Below are 14,775 nucleotides of genomic sequence, written 5' to 3'. Positions count from 1 at the left end.
AAAATAAATAAATAAATAAATAAATTTTGGACAAATTGGAATGAGTTAATTATGTTGATCAGGACAACTCAATGTCCCTATTTCCCTCATTATATAAAATAATGCTAAGACAATATTCTAGTTTATGTAAGACTGATACAGTCTTATAAATGTTAATATTTATAACTTTGTAGTTTAAATATTATAGAATATTTATAACTTATCAAGATTTAAACTCCTCAAGGTTTATACTTTTGGAATTTTCTATACAGGTTTTATGGGACAAGAAAAGGATCATTGTTGGAACAAATTTTTTAAGCTTACAAAATATAAAATTGCGTTTAAGTAAAATCATAGCACAGATGTCTTTTAAAATGGTTTTGATCTTGTAATATTCTTACAATACCACAAATCATGAAAATCTATGTTTCAGTTAAAATTGTAATTTCCAAATACCAGTTAAAATTTTATAATCTTGGAAAATGTTAGCTTACTTGATATATAATATTTGGATTCCTGAATAGTTTCTAACCTAAAAAAAATACAAAACATATATATTGTTTTAATTTATTGTTACTTATATACATTATATAAACATTATAGATTAATAGAATTTGTAATTGCCTTTAGATGATATGTTCATTCTGCTGCCTAAAAGTGTAAAAGATAATATAAAATGTGAACTTATGAAAATAGCTAGGTTTGACAAAGCGAACAAAAACAAAGTGGGGAAAGAACACCCTCTTCAACAAATAGTGCTGGGATAACTGGCAAGCCACATGTATAAGAATCAAACTGTATTCCCATCTCTCCCTTTATGCAAAAATCAACTCAAGATGGATTAAGAATGTAAATCTAAGACCTGAAACCGTAAAAATTCTAGAAAGTTAACATTGGAAAGACCCTCCTAGATGCTGGCTTAGGCAAAGACTTCATGACCAAGAACCCAAGAGCAAATGCAACAATAAGCAAAGATAAATAGATGGAACTTAATTAAACTAAAAAGCTTCTGAACAGCAAAAGAAACAGCAAAGTAAACAGACAACTCAGAGTGGGAGAAAATGTTTGCAATCTGTACTTCTGACAAGGGACTAATACCCAGAATCTATAAGGAACTCAAATCAGCAAGGAAAAAAAAAAATCTCATCAAAAAGTAGGCTAAGCACATGAATAGACAATTCTCAAAAGAAGATATACAAATGGCCAAGAAACGATGAAAAAAAGCTTAACATCACTAATTATCAGGGAAATGCACATCGAAACCACAATGTGATACCACCTTACTCCTGCAAGAATGGCCATAAACAAAAAATTGAAAATAATAGATGTTGGCATGCATGTGGTAAAAAGTGAACACTTTTACACTGTTGATGGGAATGTAAACTAGTACAACCACTATGAAAAACAGCGTGGAGATTCCTTAAGAATGGAAAGTAAATCTGCCGTTTGATCCAGAAATCCCACTACTGGGTATCTACCCAGAGGAAAAGAAGTTATTATACGAAAAAGATACTTGCACACGTATGTTTATAGCAGCTTAATTCACAACTGCAAAAATATGGAACCAGCCCAAATGCTCATCAATCAACAGGGAGATAAAAAAAAGTGTGGTACATATATACCATGGAATACTACTCAGCCATAAAGAGAAACAAAATAATGGCATTCACGGCAACCTGGATGGAACTGGAGATCATTATTCTAAGTAAGTAACTCAGGAATGGAAAACCAAACATTATATGTTCTCACTCATAAGTGGGAGCTGAGCTATGAGGACACAAAGGCTAAAAGTGGTATGATGGACTTTGGAGATTCAGGAGAAAGGTTGGGAGGGGTGTGTGGGAGAAAAGACTATACATTGAGTACAGTGTACATGCTTGGGTGGTGTGTGCACCAAAATCTCAGAAATCACCACTAAAAAACTTATTCATGTAGGCCAGGCACGGTGGCTCACACCTGTAATCCCAGCACTTTAGGAAGCCGAGGCTGGTGGATCACGAGGTCAAGAGATCGAGACCATCCTAGCCAACATGGTGAAACCCCATCTCTGCTAAAAGTACAAAAATTAGCTGGGCATGGTGGTGTGCACCTGTAGTCCCAGCTACTCGGGAGGCTGAGGCAGCAGAATTGCTTGAACCCAGGAGGCGGAGGTTGCAGTAAGCAGAGATCACGCCACTGAACTTCAGCCTGGTGCCTGGAGACAGAGCGAGACTCTGTCTCAAAAAAAAGGAAAAAAAAAAAACTTATTCATGTAACCAAACACCATCTGTTCCCCAAAAACCTATTGAAATAAAAAATCCATAATAAAAGTTAAAAAGAAACAAAACTTAGCGAGGCAGTTCTTGGTTTTCTTGCCTTATAGTGTTCTCTGTATTTGGATAAGACAAAAATTGGTTACCTTCGCTAATTGCAGCAATTAATAAAATGATTAAGAATTAGGCCGGGCGCGGTGGCTCACACCTGTAATCCCAGCACTTTGGGAGGCCGAGGTGGGTGGATCACGAGGTCAAGAGATCGAGACCATCCTGGTCAACATGGTGAAACCCCGTCTCTACTAAAAATACAAAAAATTAGCTGGGCATGGTGGCGTGTGCCTGTAATCCCAGCTACTCAGGAGGCTGAGGCAGGAGAATTGCCTGAACCCAGGAGGCGGAGGTTGCAGTGAGCCGAGATCGCGCCATTGCACTCCAGCCTGGGTAACAACAGCGAAACTCCATCTCCAAAAAAAAAAATAAAATGATTAAGAGTATACTAGTATAATGTAGATTGAATATTCCTATCCATAAAGCTTAGGACCAGTAGTGTTGTAGATTTTGGAACCTGTGGATTTTGCATATACATAATGAGACAGCCTGATAATAGACCCCAAGTCTAAACATGAAATCCATGTAAGTTTCATCTGTACCTCATGCGCATAACCTGAAGGTAATCTTATACAATATTATAATTTTGTGCCTGAAACCAAGTTTTGACTGCAGTCTATTACATGAGGTCAGATATTGAATTTTCCACGTGTAGGGTCATATTGGCATTCAAAATTTTCAGATTTTGGAACATTTTGGATTTTCTGTTTCTTTTTTTTTTTTTTTCCTTTCTTATGGATTTTCTATTTTCATATTAGGGATGCTCAACCAGTAATTACAGAAAAGTATAAATGTATATGCAAGACAGTGAATATGGTTTGTTAAGGAATTACTACTGTATTAAAAATAAAATGGTGATTCAATGTAATATATACATCTGTTGTAACATGCTAAGGTAAATATCTTAAAACTAAAATTTTTTATGTGTATATATATCTATATATATAAATGTATATTAACTTTTTTTGAATCCTATAATTGATAAAAAGACAAGTATTTCAGACTGTGTTCCATGTAAATAGAATATAGCCTGAAATTACTCACAGAAAAAAGCTTATGTATCTTTTTCCACAAATTATAATATAGATGACACGCCAAAAGAGTAAAATTAGTTTTTTCTTTCTATAAAATGACCAAGTTATTTGGTGCCCAGATAAGAGAGTTTTCTTTTGAATCACCAAAATATTTTATTAACTCTTTGTGCTTCTGGCATTCTCTTGAATAATTTTAACTCAAATTTTCTTTTGTTAGTGGATCAGACATCAAGGACTGCTGTTGAACCTCAGTGAGAAGAGCCTTACCAGGTACTATTAACAATGTAACAGTCAATCTCTACCTCCCAAATATAAAGACTTAAAGCCACACTAGAATCACTAAAAGGCTGTTCCAACAGAGATCTCAAACAGAGGCATTGGAGGCATCATTCTCTGAAGCAGGTGACCTCAGGAAGAGACACCTTCTACCCAAGATCATGGAGACCAAGCGGGTGACTTCATGACATACACAACTCCCCCCAACCCACTACACAAGAGGACCGGAGCCACAGATTGCCATGCTGTCATCTGCTGGTGCTTTTGCTCTTTTGCTTTATTCTTTCCTCTTTGCCAAGATTTAAATTGCTGATACTTGTTTATTAACTACGATAGCTCTAAGGTCTTCAACCTTAATATTTTTTTTTTTTTGCAGCCTTAGTCACTCCTTGGTACGAGTCCAGCACCAGGCTACAATTTGCTTATGATGAGGCTAAAGCAAGCAATTATGCTGTCTGTTGAGTTTGTACATACTCTCCTCTGGGTGCCACCCAACTTCCTTGGCTACCAACCTCTTGGAATTAATCAGCTGATTTCCTAGGTAATGAGACTCAACCAAGAAGTGATTTGGGGATGACAAATACTGTCATAGTCCAAACATCCAGAACTTCGAAGCCCTCATCACATCACAGGTAGAATGGAAGGTTTCAATATCAAACAAAACAATTCTCAGAAGGCTTTTGTGAAATTGAGCTTTTCCAACCAAATTTTCACAGAAGGAAACCCGGTGATGGGGATAAGAGGCGTAATGGTGATGTGCTTCGAGAAAACAGAATACAATGAGAGGACAGGAAAGAGGGAGGATTCAGTGAGGGAAAGTGGCCTCCATGGGGTCCTCAGATAAGAGGCAAGGAAGGTCAGGAAACCTCTGGGAAGGCACAGAGAAGATGGTGACCAGCATTACCGAGGCAGCAGATGATGGCCTAAAGCTTGGGCCTCTGTAGAATCCAGTGAGAAAGCAGAGGTAGAAGGCGGCTCAGAGAGAGGCGCTAGTTTGGGTCTCCTGAGAGGCTGGTAAGAGGTTGAGGGCCGAGATCAAGATGGCACCACAGAGGAGAGGTGCAAACCCTGGGAGTCCAAGGCAGCCATGCCTTCCACAGGCTCCCAGACAGCAGACTGCCAGCTTCCGTGGCCACTACACTGCACAGCTTATGGTGGGGATTCTGAAAAAGCTGTTTCCACAAACTGCCTATGGCAAGGAGCTTGTCCGGGGGGCTGCAGAAGACAGGAGGAACAAGCAAAAACCAAAGGAGCGGGTGGAAGCTTAGCAGAGCAGGAAGCATGCCGCCTTCTCCCACCTGCCGGCTTCACAACAGTCCGCCTATTCATCACCCCGAGGCTTTCTTCCATGTTCCTTTCCCTTCAGGTTTCCCTCCCACAGGCTTCAGTGGGCCCTGACACTGCATAGCCATCCTAGAAAGAGGGGAAGGAGCTGAATGACCTGTGCCTTGGGAAAGCTTGTCCTCTGCTACCTCAGGTCCTTTCAGGCAGCCTCTCCAATCTGAGGAACCAAGAGCCTCGGCTACGTGTGGTGAAGAGATGAACAAAGTGATATTGTGAGGAGGCTCAGTCGAATGATCCTGGGAGACTCTTAAAAGACTCTGAAATCATCAAGATTAGCAATGAAGGGGAAATGGTCCCTGACAATCGCAGGAAGGCCTTTCACAGACCGTATCTCACATGAGCCTCTGAATAACTTGTGAGCTATGGAGGCCAGGTCTTACCTCGGAGGTGGTACCTGAACCTTAGGGAAGTTAAGCAGCTTGTTGAAAATCAGGACCTGGAAGTTCTGCCTCTAAAAACAATAGTGGTTCCATTGTATCTCACACCACCTGACCCTGGTGTGAGACAAGAGTGAGTGGCTGGGATCCAGTTCTCGCCGTCCTCTCCCTCCAGGCAAGCTGCAGACATTCATTATTCATGGATCATCTGATGTTCTACCTATCATGGATCATCTGATGTTGTATCTTGTTCGCATGAACCCAGGAGGTAGAAGTTGCAGTCCTTTACCCCTTTGGTCATCTTAGCTTTGATTCTACCAGCTACATAGCCTATGAAAGTAGGCTCCATTACGCTTTCATTTGGATGGACAGGCAGGACTAGAAGGACAAGCTGCCATGGGTCTCCCCTTTAAGAGCTCTGTTTTCCAACAGGGACTTGCTCTAGGGACTAACGTCCTCAAAGATTGTGGACCTGGGCCTTCATGGAAAGGTGAAATCCACTTTGGGAGGCCGCCAGTGGTGGATCACTTGAGCTCAGGAGTTTGAGACCAGCTTGGCCAACATGGTGAAACCCCATCTCTACTAAAAATGCAAAAATTAGCCGGGCTTGGTGGCATGCGCCTGTAGTCCCAGCCACCTGGGAGGCTGAGGCAGGAGTATCACTTGAACCCAGGAGGTGGAAGTTGTGGTAAACCAAGATTGCACCACCGCACTCCTGCCTAGGGGACAGAGGAAGATTCCATCTCAAAAAAAAAAAAGAAAGGGAAGGTGAGATCAAGGTTAGCCCTTGGGCAGCCTTGCATTGATGAAAACAAAATCTTATCCTTTAATGCTACACCTCTGTTCCTTTTTGACTCTGCACTGATATTGAGAGACAAGAGTGAGTGGATGGGATCCAGCTCTCACTGTCCTCTCCCTCCAGGCAAGCTGCAGACACTCATTATTCATGGTTCGTCTGATGTTCTATCTTGAATAAACAGAGCTCTGTGATCCATCCTGTAATTCACTTTAAAGTAGACTAAAATCTTTTCTTTTTCTTTGAAATTTTCAAAAAGGATTTCTGTATGTCATGCTCAGTGGACTTTTTCAGTCCCTACCCTCTTTTCTCATGAAGGGCACAGATTCCCACAACTGCAGGAGAACGTGTTCTCCATCACAGGGGACTCTGCCCCTGATGACAGAGCTTGGGCCACAGTACCTGACTCGAGGCTTTCACAGGCTAAGAGCATTTTTCTCCTTATCGGCCCTAATGCAAGGGGATGGATGCCTTGACCCAGAGACCCTAAAATGGGACTGTGGGTCACGACTAAGAGTTGAGGGACTCTGTTTCTCCGGCAGGTACCCTGAACTCTTAATAATCCAATCCATGGCCAGTGAATCACCGGGATTAGGGTTTTATCCTGGAGCCCTCTGCCACAGCCAGAGAGAGTATCTGTGGGCTTCAGATAAAACCCCAGTTCCCACTCCTACCTCTACTCTGTTACCCTTGATGATATTCTAGTCTTTCCTAGGAGTGTCCATGCCGGGTGGCTCTCTGTGCCAACATAACTGATTTAGAAAACTGGGAAGGGGAATAGGGAAAGGTTGTACTCTGCTGGAAGTTGGCCCTAAGGTCCCTTGCCAGAGTGATGTGTCTGTGTTTTCTAAGCGTTGCTTACACACACACACACACACACACACACACACACACACACACATTTTGAGACAGAGTCTCACTCTGTCAACCAGGCTGGAGTACAGTGGTGTGATCTTGGCTCACTGCAATCTCCACCTCCCAGGTTCAAACGATTCAAACGATTCTCCTGCCTCAGCCTCCTGAGTAGCCAGGATTACTGGCATGTACCACCACACCAGGTAATTTTTGTATTTTTGGTAGAGATGAGGTTTCACCACGTTGGCCAGTCTGGTCTTGGACTCTCAACCTCCAGTGATCCACCCACCTCAACCTCCCAAAATGATGGGATTACAGGCATGAGCCACTGAGCCCAGCCTAAGTGTTGATTATATTTTGATTCCTCTGTAAATAGTAGAGGAACAGCAACAGAAGCCTCATGATGCACAATGGATGGATGGAACCAGTGCCCCGAGGCTCACTGAGATGCACCTGAGCAGAGATGATCTGACAGCTGCCTCTGACAACTGAGCACAGAGAATGTATGCTCTGGACCAGAGGTCTGAGCTGATGTCATGGAGATAGAGGACAGTCAAAGTATTCTGTGGGGTGACAGAGGGCCCTTAGAGAGGAAAGTGAACTCACAATCCCTCCCCAGCAGCCTCCAGCCAAGCAGATCGCACCACCCTTCCTGGGCCATCTAAATCCTTCCATCCTCTCTGGACCTTACTGTTTTCCAGTTCTACTCTTTCATCAATCATAAATAAACTGCAGTGCTACTTTCTCTTTATTCCACCTACAACCCAGATGTTAGCTGGGTTGTCCTTTACCCTCTCGGTCATCTCAGCTTTGACTCTATCAATTACATAGTATTTGAAAGTCGGAAGTTCTCCCAGGAATTTTTGCCGATTCCCAGGGATCTGCACTCTCAGGATTCTGTTCTCAGCTTCCCACCTTTCATGGACCGACATAGGACACGACCCCACCTTCACATTCACTCAGAAGAGTCTACTTGTACATAAAAGCATTAGTAAGCAATGTAGCCTTTACAAAAGATATTATAAGGGTGACGATGAGGACCAGGGAAGAAGACTAACAACTTTAAAATCCCTAACTGCAGAATTGAGCACTAAAATACTTCCTTACCTGACTGGGCATGGGGGCTCATGCCTATAATCCTAACACTGCGGGAGACCAAGTCAGCCAGATCACTTGAGCCCAGGAGTTTGAGACCAGCCTAGGCAACATGATAAAGCCTCATCTCTGGAAAAAATACCAAATGAAAAAAAAAAACTGAGGCAGGAGAATCACCTGAGCCTAGGGAGGTTCAGGATGCAGTGAGCCTTGATGGTGCCACTGCACTCCAACCTGGGTGACAGAGTGAGACCCCGTCTCACAAAATATAAAATAAAATACTTCCTTACAACCTTGGTCTGACATCCAATCCCCTCCCACCCACATGATGACACTTCGCCAGAACTGGCAGGAAAACTGTCAAGAATAAGGGAAAGGTTCTGTTAACATTGCTACTAGAATTGGCCAGGCACGGTCCCAGGACTTTGCGAGGGCAAGGCAGGTGGATCACCTGAAGTCAGGAGTTCAAGATCAGCCTGACCAACTTGGTGAAACCCAGTATCTACTAAATACAAAAAATTAGCTGGGCATGGTGGCAGGCACCTGTAATCCCAGCTACTGGGGAGGCTGAGGCAGGAGAATTGCTTGACCCCAGGAGGCGGAGGTTTTAGTGAGTGGAGACTGCACCACTGCACTCCAGCCTGGGCGACAGTACAAGACTCCATCTCAAAAAAAAAAAAAAAACAATTGCTACTGGAATATCTTTTTTTTTATACATTAAGTGAACAGAAAAACGTTTTATCATGAGTTCACATTAATATGTCCTATACAAATTTAACATTACAGAGTATTTACATTTATTTTATTTGCATCTCTTTTCTCTCCTAATCAAAACCTTGGATCTTAATAATATTAACATTCTTTTTATTATTATTTTAATAAGAGATGAGGTTTCAATGTTGCCCAGGCTGGTCTCAAACTTGTGGGCTCAAGTGATCCATTTGCCTTGGCCTCCCAAAGTGCTGGGATTACAGACATGAGCCACCGTGCCCAGCCGATATGAATATTCTTATTTTTTATCCTAATTATACATGAAATACTTTCAAAATTATAATACAAATATTGCTTCTAATAATAAAACTACTGAGGGAAGTTTAAAATTATTTGCAATTCTTTTTTTCTTAGAATATTTTCACCAAGAAGATATACAAGAGAAACGTGTTCTGAAGTCACTTGGAATAATTCTTTTCTGTGTGATTATGTAACCAATTTGATAAAGACTTGTTTATTAATTTCAGTTTATTTTCAATTTTAGGATTGACTTTATTTTTCTTATTGATTTTATTTTTTGAAAAATGTCAAACATTTTACATGGTTCAAAAGTCAAAAGTAAATAAGTTATATTTAGAGAAGTCTCACTTCCAACACTGTCATTTGATGCTAAAAGTGGTCCATAAAAACATCATGGGGATGTAGTCTAGATTTTACCTTTTCTCTGAAGATGTGGAGGAATGTGAGGAACAGAGGAGAGCAGCAACTAATAGAAAGAGACACGGTTCAAGTCCCATTTTCTGTTGGAACTGGGCATTTCCTAGACTTTTTGACACTTGGTTTCTTCATGTGAAAATGAGAATAGTACCTGCCTCCTAGAAATAATCTCCAGATTAAACGAGATAATATGTGACGCATTCCCACTTCACCACTATTTTGGTAAGCAAAGTTTGTAAGATTCCATGTGTTAAAATCTCTTTCTGCTTACGGTATTCAGAATGGATTCTGTTTCTTGAACCAAATTCTTATGGATATCGTACAAAGCAGACTTATACCAGCCCTGTGTTTCCAGATCATTCCTTTACTTTCCACATTCCTAATGCGATCTAGTCTCCTAGCAATTGGACTAGGTAGCCAAGCATCTGCTTGCCTTTTGAAATTATTTCCCTGCCTCATTCTTTAATTTTCCATTTTAAACTTTGTCTGCAGAAAGTAAATGTGGTCTATAGGATAACCTAATTCCCTAGACGGATGCAAGTAAGCTTGTGGACCACAACTGGACTGCAATAAATGTACCATAGAGAACACAAACTTTTCTAAGTCCACCATAGTGAATGACAGATTTTCTTAGATAAAAATCATGTCAGCATCAATCAGTTCAGGCAGATTGCTTTGTTCATTTCTATTTGAAATGAGCTTGATCAAGTTAGGCATTCGGTTGAACTGTAGGGGGTGGCAATCTGAGGCCTGGTATGCAGCAACCTTGAGGCCAGGCAGGCCAGAGGCATAGGCAGAAAGGGCATGGGGTGTCTGGTCACTGGAGGATCAGAATCTCTACTATGACTCTCTTTCCTTGCTCCTTAGACCTGGACCCAAGGCTAAAAGTTAACAGAGTCTGGACATGGCGAGCCTGGACATGTGTCACTATGAATCACATTGATTCTGTGGAAAAGCATGATCTGAGTCCCAAGCAACAGGAATATAAATGAATTGTCAAATCCCTGGTCACTCATAATTGGATGCTGAAATTCCAGCTTCCTGTCAATATGAAACAGTCAAGACCTTTTCATTTATGAAGTCAGAGTAAAGGATACATTACTATAACCAAATACCTCTGTCACTAATAGCGCTGAGGTCCAGGTGATGCTTTTTCTACATGCAGTCACTGATGAACCCAGGTTTCTTCTGTCCTATTGCCATCACCGAGGCCATCATTCTTGTCTGCATAGTTAGTGCTAGGCCACAGGCACGTTCATGTTCAGCTCAAGGGAAGAGGTCAGAGAGAGCTGCTCCAGGACAAGGAGCTTCTTTACATGGAAGATGACTCAGAAGCTGCATTTAGCGCTTCCATGCACCCTCCCTGGCCTAAACCAGTCACATGGCCATACTTAGCTGCAAGGGAGACTAGTAATGCAGTCTCCAACTGGGCAGCCACATGCCAGCTAAAACTTCATTACTGTTGAAGAAAGGGAATATTTTCCTAGACAACTATTAGTGTCTGCCACGGTCTTCATCCTGCTTCACGTATGTCCTTCTTGGTCTAGCTGTGAGCCTTCGCCATTTGCTAATTTGGGCCTTAGCTGGGGGAAGCCTCCTCAGTGTCGTCAGACCTCCTGGAGAGGTGCAATTAGCCATTCAAGCTTCTTAACACTGAAAGAAAAGCTGGGGCCCACAGCGGGCACGAGGACTCTAAGATGGCATCAGTTGTACCAGTGAAGAAGAAGAAACTCCTGGATGTCAAAGTAGGGGAGCTGAGCCGCCAAGCTGAATACTGATGCGGGATTTCACCCCTAGCGGCATTGCTGGAGCATTTCAAAGAGGTCACTACTGGTACTACGACAACCATATCAACGTGAAGAAAGGGTGTCTCAGGGGTTTCCATGGTACTGGCAGCTCACACGCATGTCAGCTACTGCCTTTCCCCCAAGGAGCGCAAGCACGAGCGCTCTGCAAGTCTCACTGAAGAGGGGCCTGCACGGACGGCACCCTCTGCCCTCCCAACCACGACCTCCTTCGCACGCTCCTGTCCTTGAGGAACATGGTCGTTGCAGAATCCTTTGATATCCTAATGGGAATTAACCTCCAAATAAAAACTGACTGGTTACAAAAGAAAAGAAAATCTGGGGCCCAAAGAGGATCCCTGGGAGCTTGGGCCAGAGCCAGAGCTCTCCTCAGAGCACCTATCTGGCTGTTTTCTAAAAAGATAGTTTTGATGCATGGCACCTTCTTCCACAGTATTGTGAGAGATGCTGCCTTGGCTGTTGCTGGAGGTGACTCATACCTGCTCTTTGCAGAGGGCATAACAACATTGTTCCTGCAAAAGGAAGGCTCATGCCAGGTCACTGGCACCTGCAGACAAGTCTGTTCCTCTTTACAAGATTCTTAAAGGATTAAAGAGCACACCGTGCAAAGGCTTTGGATGTGCTGAGTTGCACGTAGCTCAACTAGAGGCTTCAATAATGTGGACAGAGTGCAAGACCAGAAACTGGAAAATGTTACAGTGATCTCAGCTCCTCCATTTGTCAGATGTGTGGCCTTGGGCATGTCACATCCCAACCACAGGCTTCTATTTTCTCAACTAAAAAAGCTGACTAAATTGGGTTTATTACTAATGTTTGCACTCCTACAGATTATTTCTAAAACTCTCATCCTGTTCCAATTTCCTACTTGTTTACTGTGATATAACATAAATAAATAAATCTTCACATCTGTAATCCCAAAACTTTGGGAGGCCGAGGCAGGCGAATCACCTGAGGTCAGGAGTTCGAGACCAGCTTGATCAACATGGAGAAACCCTGTCTCTACTAAAAATACAAAAAATTAGCCAGGCATGGTGGTACATGCCTGTAATCCCAGCTAGTCAGGAGGCTGAGGCAGGAGAATCACCTGAACCCGGGAGGCAGAGGTTATGGTGAGCCAAGATCACACCACTGCATTCCAGCCTGGGCGACACAGGGAGACTCCATCTCAATCAATCAATCTTTGGCCTTTGTCCCTGGCTCCTGGCACACAGCTCCTAAAACCCTTGGAATCTTTGGAGTGATAAGAGTTTCTTTTGTATGCTAATGAAAGACTGCTAGTGGAGTCTCCTAGGTAGCTTCAGGATGAGAGCTGCTTGCCAGAAAGACTAAGTCAAGATTAGAGGTTTGGAAATTTCAGCCTTCCCTTTCTACCCTCAGACCTCCAGGGAAAGGAGAGGAGCTAGAGATTGAGCTAATCGCCAACAACCACTGATTTAATCAATCATGCTTAGGTAATGAAGCATCCATAAAAACCCTGAAGTGATGGGGTTTGGAGAGCTCGAGCTGGTGAACACACAGGCGCTGGAAGGGTGGTACACTCCAAAAGGGTAGGGAAGCTCCGTACCCCTTCCCTGCACCTTGCCCTATGCTCTACATCGCTCCCATTTGGGTGTTCTTGAGTTGTATCCTGTATAATAAACCAGTAACAGTAAATAAAGCCCCATCCTGATTTTATGAGTCATTAAGCAAATTATCAGACCTAAAGAGGGGGCCACAGGAACGCCCAATTTACAGGGGGTTGGTCAGAAGTGCAGGTGGAAACCTGGGACTTGTAACGAGCCTCTGAAGTGGGGTGAGGAGAGCACAATCACCTAGTGACCATTGAACAGGCTGGAGAGACAAACGCCTTATCTGAGGAGTTTAGAATCAAACACCACCTGGTGACTATCAAACAGCCCATCCACAGGCAAAACTCCTTATCTGGAGAAATGAGAAGTAACTAGACTTCCCTATTATCTAAAGCAGGCACTGGTACCAGGTCTTCCCCCACCCCCAAAATGTGTAAGTAACTAGAATTACTATACGTCTCCGGAATGCTATGCTGAAACTCATTGTGCAACCCTTGCTGACATCAAGGCACAAAACTGTCTACAAATGTAATCATTTATCATGACCCATGTGGCTAATATGGTCCAAATTACCCTTAAGCTCCTGCCTTAAGGTCCATAAATGCTCCTAAGGAAAAATCCCCTGTGGCACACTCAGTCCTCTCACTGAGGCACCCCATTGCATTCTTTTTATAAATTTTAATTTTTTATTATTTATTTTTGAGATGGAGTCTTGCTCTGTGGCCCAGGCTGGGATGCAGTGGCATGATCTCACCTCACTGAAACCTCTGCCTCCTGGGTTCAAGCGATTCTCATGCCTCAGCCTCCCAAGTAGTTGGGATTACAGGTGGCCGCCACCACCACATCCAGGTAATTTTTGTGTTTTTAGTTATCAGGGTTTCACTACATTGGCCAGATTGGTCTTGAACTCCTGACCTCAAGTAATTCACCCACCCTGGCCTCTGAAAGTGCCAGGATTGCAGGCGTGAGCCATCACGCCTGGCTTCCGTTTCACTCTCCCGCAGAGTTCTAACAAACTTTCCTTTTTAAACCTATACTGTTGTTGGTAATTCTTCTTATCAACCTGCAAGTCTACCACTTCTCAATGCTGGGGCTCTGACACCCCGCCCAGCCTGGGGGACAGTTTTGTAGGAGTGAGCTCTTAACCTGTGGGGTCTGCGTTAACTCTAAGTACTTAATGTTTAGATAGAATTGAATTGTAGGACACCCAGCTGATGTCTAGAGAGTTACAGAATTGACTGGCGTGGAAAAATCAGGGGAAATCCCACATTTGGTGTCAGACATGTTGTGAGTAAAAACAGTTCATGTCCATGACCTCTTCTTATCTCTTTTTGGAATGATACAGCAGTAACTGTATCATTCTAGGGAATGGAGAGTTTTCCCCTTCTTCTCTCCTCACCCTGTTTCTCCCAAGTTTCTTCATTACTACGTGTGGAAAATCCAAGGACTCCCAAGTGACTCTTTGTACTTCCTGGGGACCAGGATCCTAGGTTAGTACTTTGGGCCAGGCTCAGACAGGTGTCTATGGGATTTTAACACAGCATTGACAAATGGTTCCCACAATCCAAGTCTACGGAGAGACTGAAGTAGACGCAGGCACTGAGAGAAATGAAAAACACGTGCAACTGATTAGGGAACTACAAATCAAAACCGTAATGAGATTCCATCTCACACCAGTGAAAATGGCTATTAAAGTCAAAAAATAACCGATGCTAGTGAGGTTGTGGAGAACACTTAGACACTGTGTAAATTAGTTCAACCATTATGGAAATCGGTATGGCAATTCCTCAGAGAGCTAAAAACAGAACTACAATTCGACCTAGCAATCCCATTACTTGGCACACACCTAGAGGAA

This window comes from Aotus nancymaae, unplaced genomic scaffold (assembly GCF_030222135.1).
Source record: "Aotus nancymaae isolate 86718 unplaced genomic scaffold, 86718_ANA_hifiasm-v0.15.2.pri h1tg000003l, whole genome shotgun sequence".
Lineage (NCBI taxonomy): Eukaryota > Metazoa > Chordata > Mammalia > Primates > Aotidae > Aotus > Aotus nancymaae.
This window is presented reverse-complemented; position numbering follows the sequence as displayed.